The sequence below is a fragment of the Bombina bombina genome, chromosome 1 (assembly GCF_027579735.1).
Source record: "Bombina bombina isolate aBomBom1 chromosome 1, aBomBom1.pri, whole genome shotgun sequence".
NCBI classification, from domain to species: Eukaryota; Metazoa; Chordata; class Amphibia; order Anura; family Bombinatoridae; genus Bombina; species Bombina bombina.
In genome coordinates this window covers 1192872415-1192878668 of record NC_069499.1, presented here as the reverse complement: position 1 = coordinate 1192878668, position 6254 = coordinate 1192872415, and positions in this window count along the sequence as shown.

Genomic DNA, 6254 nt, shown 5'->3' with positions numbered 1-6254 from the left:
AAAATAAATAAAAGTCATTTCAGGTTTAGTTTTTCCTTTTGCTGGAAGTATGAAATGCAGAAATTAAAATTTTGTTTTTTAGCAAGTTCCAGCATATTTAAAGGGCCATAATACCAAAATGTTTAAACACTTGAAAGTGATGCAACATTGCTGTAAAAAGCTGACTAGAATATATCACCTGAACATCTCTATGTAAAAAAGAAAGATATTTTACCTCAAAAGTTCCTCAGTAGCCACATCCCATTGTAAAGGATTTCTAAGCAGCATATTAGTATGTCTGTCCTGGGACAGCTAAGGGGATGAGCCTTGTGCACTCTCATATTATTCCCCTATTCAGCTTACTATGAAATCTCATGAGATCACAGTAAAAAGTTCATGACCTCAGCACTGCTGATGCCGATTGGCTGCTGTTCATTTCTTCATTTTTATTTTTTTTAACCTGCAGCTGGGAGCAGCTGAGTATAACTTTTTACACAGAACTTACTCTGCTGAGCTGAGGAAATTGTGAGGTAAAATATCTTCCTTTTTTACATAGAGATGCTCAGGTGATATATTCCTGTCAGCTTTTTACAGTTATACTACATCAGTTTCAAGTGATTTAGCATATGAGTATTATGTCCCTTTAATGACTTTACAAAAGTCTGTCCTCTTTCCCCAGAAGCAGAACTTTATTCACTTTCTGCTTTGATTTTTTTTTTTAGTAACATTTGTTCTGCAGGTCATTTTGAAATTAAATGAAATTTAAAATTAGATAGTTCCACTAAAGCAGCAACTCAATTGCAATGTGGAGAATAAAACATTTTTTTAAAAGATTTATAATAATATATTGCAGTAGTTGAAAATCACATTGTAAATTAGCTGCAGAGAATTTTTAATTTTTATTTAAAATGTCTCAGTCTAATAATAAATCAAAATACATCAAATAAGGGAAAAATGTAGTAATAAACAAGTGCATTACTTGCGAGCAGTCCAACAAAGAATCTGGGTCTCAAATAGCTTTGTTACAAGCTAAATTAGAGGACCTAGAGGACCGCTCGCGTCGGAATAATTTAAGAATTATTTGTCTTCCCGAATCCACAGAATACCAAGATTTAGCTGCCTTCGTTTCAGTTAAACTTCCCCAATTATTAAAAATGCCAGCCTCCCCGATGCCTATGATTATCGAAAGAGCTCACAGAGTGGGTCCAGTACGCCAAAATTCTGAGGGTATTACTAGACCCAGACCCATACTGGTTAAAATGCTAAACTTCCAGGACAAGATTAATATTCTTAAATACTACAGAAAAGCTAACCCATTAATATTAGATCAACAAAAAGTATTAATCTTCCAAGATTTTTCCTCCGAAACTACGAATAGGAGGAAAGAAATGTCTCCCTTCTGTTCTCGACTTATGAAAGCAAACTATAATGTTAGGCTTGTCTACCCGGCAAGATTAATCATGATTATTGAGGGACATACAAGTATATTAAATAATACTGCAGAAGCTCAGAAGTTCTGTTTAGATAATGGTATCCCTTGAATGTTAAGGATTGGTCTGACTGCTTGAAGTCATTCTATGTTTTGATCATGAGTAATTTTTTTACTGTAAAATTATTGTTGAAAAGAAGGTCTTTTCAAGAGTATGTGTGTAAAGATGTATTTTTATTATCGGTATGTAAACGGGGGGGGCTCCCTTTCTCTTTTTTTTTTTTTATTTTATGCCTCTACATCCTCTTCACCCCTCTGCTCTCTCGTTCTAATATATTCTACAGGCTTGCGGTCTCTTGGTACTTTATAAATTCATGGTATGTTTTAAAATGTTTTTTAGCACCTTAGTAAATTTGGATCGGGCATAGGGTCGATTAAAATTCTTTCCTGGAACGTAGGTGGAATTACTTCCCCTATCAAACGGAAAGCCGTATTAAAATTACTGGGATCCCATAAGCCCGATATTGTTATGCTTCAAGAAATTCACCTAAAAGGGCATGAAATTGATAAACTCAAATCCAGATGGGTGGGGGAGGTGGTAGCTGCCCCGTCACAGGTCAGGAAGAAAGGAGTGGCAATATTGATCAATAAAAATTTAAAATATAAAATAAATAAGAGCCAAATTGATCCAGAGGCCCGTTATCAAATCCTTGACATTGAAATAGAGAAGATCTCTTTTATTCTCTGTAATATTTATGGCCCTAACCAACCTGACGCTAGGTTTTGGGAGGAACTAGCACTAGAATTAGTAGTACACAGAGGACGTAATGTTGTGATTGGAGGGGATTTTAACTTAACAGCATACCCTAATTTAGACAGATTAAGTAGAACTAAAAGTACTAAGCGAGTTAAGAAAACACGAACATTACAAAAATTCTGCCATAAAGTAGGTGTATATGACATCTGGAGAAGTCTGAACCCAGATGTCAAAGCATTTACATGTCTATCTAAAGGACATCAAGCTTTGTCGCGCATAGACATGTTTCTAATTTCTGAAAACTTAAGTGGCAAGGAGGTAAAGGCCGACATTAAAGATATAGTACTTTCTGACCACGCGATTATAGCTTTAGAATTTAACTCTAAATCTCTTACTCCTAGACCGAATAATAATTTCTTTTTCCCCAACTATCTACATAGTAACCTACATTTTCAAAACTGGTTAGCTAACAAATGGAGAGAATTTGAGAGTTATAACCATGCTTATAAGGACAAGTCAGAAATACTCTGGGAGACCGGAAAGGCTGTGTTACGTGGGGGTATTAAGGCTTATATGTGTGCTCTTAAAAAAAAATCTTTACAGAAAGAAATTCAACTCTCTAATAGTGTGAGGAACGCATATAATGCGTTCATAGCTGTACCCTCCAAAAATCTTGGAGAAAGATACACAAATTTAAAAACACAAAGGGATATCTTCCTTAAACAACAAATGATATCTGAAGATATAAGAAAGAAATCACTTTATGGTGGCTATTCAGGTAAAGCAGCAAAATATCTTGTTAAAATCACTAAAAAGAGATCTTCCAATTATATTGTCGCAATTAGATCTGGGAAAAACAGATTTACCTCCAATCACGACATTCAACATACGTTTACAGATTTTTTTAAAAATCTCTACAAAGCTGAACTTCCCAATCTAGAATTAAAAGAGAGGTTTTGGGATAATGTAAAGATCCCCAAAATGCCACAAGAGATAATTAATCAACTCAATGCTCCGATCTCTATACAAGAAATTCTAACTGGTATTAAAACTGCCAAATTTAACAAAGCCCCCGGACACGACTCGCTACCAGCCGAATTCTACAAGATCCTTGCAGACCAAATAGTTCCTAACCTACATAAGTTATTTAATTCTTATTATTCCGCAGATATGCCATGCTCCCAGTATTTTGCGGCGTGAAACATAGCTTTAGTTCTCAAAAAAGAAAAAGATCCTGAAATCCCCTCTTCATATCGACCTATTTCCCTGTTAAATTTTGATTATAAATTACTTACGTCCATAATTGCAAAAAGATTGGCTCCTCACCTAAATAATATTATACATGATAATCAGGCTGGTTTCATGATGGGGAGAAGCCCGACAAAAAATATCCGTAAGGTTATGCTTGTACTGGACTACCTGCGGAGTAATAAGAAAGTGTTAAAAAAAGAAGATGCTGCCATCTTAACAGTCGATGCCGAAAAGGCTTTCGACTTTATCTGTTGGGACCATCTCTTTTCGGCCTTGGAAAAGTTTGGCTTTTCCGGGAATTTTACAAATTTGATCAAAGCTATCTATAACAATCCCTCTTCAGCAATCTTTATCAATGGTTCTACCACGGATCGTTTTATCTTACAGAGAGGCACTAGGCAGGGATGCCCCCTATCGCCTATCCTCTTCAACATATCATTAGAACCACTGGCGATTCTCCTTAGGCAGCAGTTAGAAGGTATCCAGATTGGTAAACAAAAATATGTTTTAGCTCTGTATGCTGACGATTTACTCCTTTTCTTATCTGGTCTAAAAGAAAGCCTACCTAAGCTACTAGAGTCAGTGCAAATATTTGCGTCATTTTCTGGTTACAAAATCAATGTTCAAAAATCCGAACTACTGTGGATACATAGAACTGCCTTCCATGTATTAGATCATCCATTTAGAGAGGTCACTCAAATAAAGTATTTAGGAATAACAATGTCAAAATCCCCACAAGAATGGTATGAGTTGAATTATGTTAAATTCTTCAATTATTGTAAGCAGAAATTGAATGACTGGGCCTCTCTTCCTATCTCTCTTTCAGCACGTATTATGCTTATTAAAATCATACTTTTACCAAAGTTAATATATCTTCTCCAAAACATACCTTTCCTTTTACATAAGGTAGATATAAAATTATTTAACCGAATATCTAGTGAATTTCTCTGGAAAGGAAAGAGACCCCGAATTGCATTAAATGCATTAACACTCTCTAAAGAGTCGGCGGGCCTCGCTTTCCCGAATATTACCCACTACAATATTGCTTCAATAGCAAAACTGGCGGCTGACTGGATCTCAGAGAAAGAATTTTTCACTGTCTTTGCCGGGGAGACAAACCTTGTTCACCCATTCAACTTAAAAGCTCTTTTACATTGCCCAATTTCACAACTGCCACCGGTAATTGCTAAAATGCCGACTTTTAAAAATGTGATCCTGGCATGGCAGAAATTCTGTGTAGAAATTGGCACATCTCCATTTGTCTCGGAATATCTCCCAATTCAGGGATGCCCAGGATTTGTTCCAGGTTTCACGTATAAGGTCTTTGAGAGATGGAAACTGAAAGGGCTGACCTCCATAAAACAACTAGTTACTTCTAATACAATAATTAGATCATTCCTTGACATCAGAGCAGAATTTGAGCTTCCCCAAACTGATCACTTTGCGTATTTGCAAATAAAGCATTACATTACAGATCTCAAACTTAAATTTGGCTCTAATTGGACATATGCTCCGTTAAGGAGCCTAATGAATCAATATAACAGTGGGGCTTCGTCAATCTCTCCATTTTATCGTTTGATGACGATTTCCAAACATGAGGCCCAACTGGAGAAAATAGTAGCTATTTGGAGTAATAGTTTTCCAGAGCTCAGGCCTCAACAAATTCAAGTAAGCCTGAACCTGTTGAATAAAACAGGAAACGCCCTAGCATGGCGAGAACGGCATTTAAAAATGATTTATGCGACATACATCACCCCTGACAAATTATCTAAATGGTATAGAAAAATTATCGGATGCTGGAAATGTCAGGCCCAACAAGCAAACCTTTTACATTGCATCTGGTTGTGCCCTAAAGTCCAACAGTTCTGGCTGAAAATTAAGTTTTGGTTGAATAAAATCTTAGATACAGAAATAAGATTAGAGGCCCAAATGGTCATTTTCTTAGTTAAATTTTCACAACAGCAAAAGAATTATAAGTTAATTAATACCGTAATTTTATTAGCTAGGAATGTGATCCTGACATCTTGGAAACTCTCCCACCTACCTCCGTTCATAAAATTTAAAAAAGAAGTATTGAAACAATGTATGGTGGAACAATATGCAATATCTAAGTACAATGAGACCCACATAAAGAGATTCCTAGATAAATGGGGTGTAGTAATATTGTCACTTCCTCCACTGGCACAGCAGCAATTAATTAAGCCTCTTAGCCAATCGGCTTACATTCTTGAATTGATTAACGCGGGCAGATACCCAGCATGTTGGGCCGATTAGAGAGAGAGCAGAGAGGGTTGGGGGGCACTGTAGATTCTTTTCCTCGGTTTCTTCTTTTTTTTTTTTTTTTTTTTTTTTCTCGTCCTCTCCCTCTACCCCCCTTCTTCACTCCCGTTCCCCCCTCATATTGACACCATTAAAAAGTATGTTTAACCTGTTCTAGGACAGGTATACATGTATTTACATCCTTACAGAGATTAGCCTCATACATTCTACAGGAAAATTAAAAAATTACGTGATACATAGCCTATATTTTTCTGCCACATATTACTAATACAGAGACCCTAGGGACACTATTGTATCTGCTATATTTAAGTTTTGTCTTTTTTCTCGTTTAAAAATGATTGTTGTTAGCTTAAATGCTAACAACAATTAGCATTTCTGTAAAGAACATTGTTTGTATCCCTGCCACAGAGTTTGTAATAAGATGACTGTGTGTACGTTAATAATAAATAAACACTTTAAAAAAATAAAAAAAAATAAACAAGTGCATTACTCACGAGGATTTCTTACATTCAAGAGTCACAGCTTTGCAGACTGTGAAAAGCTAGGAGGCAGAGTTGA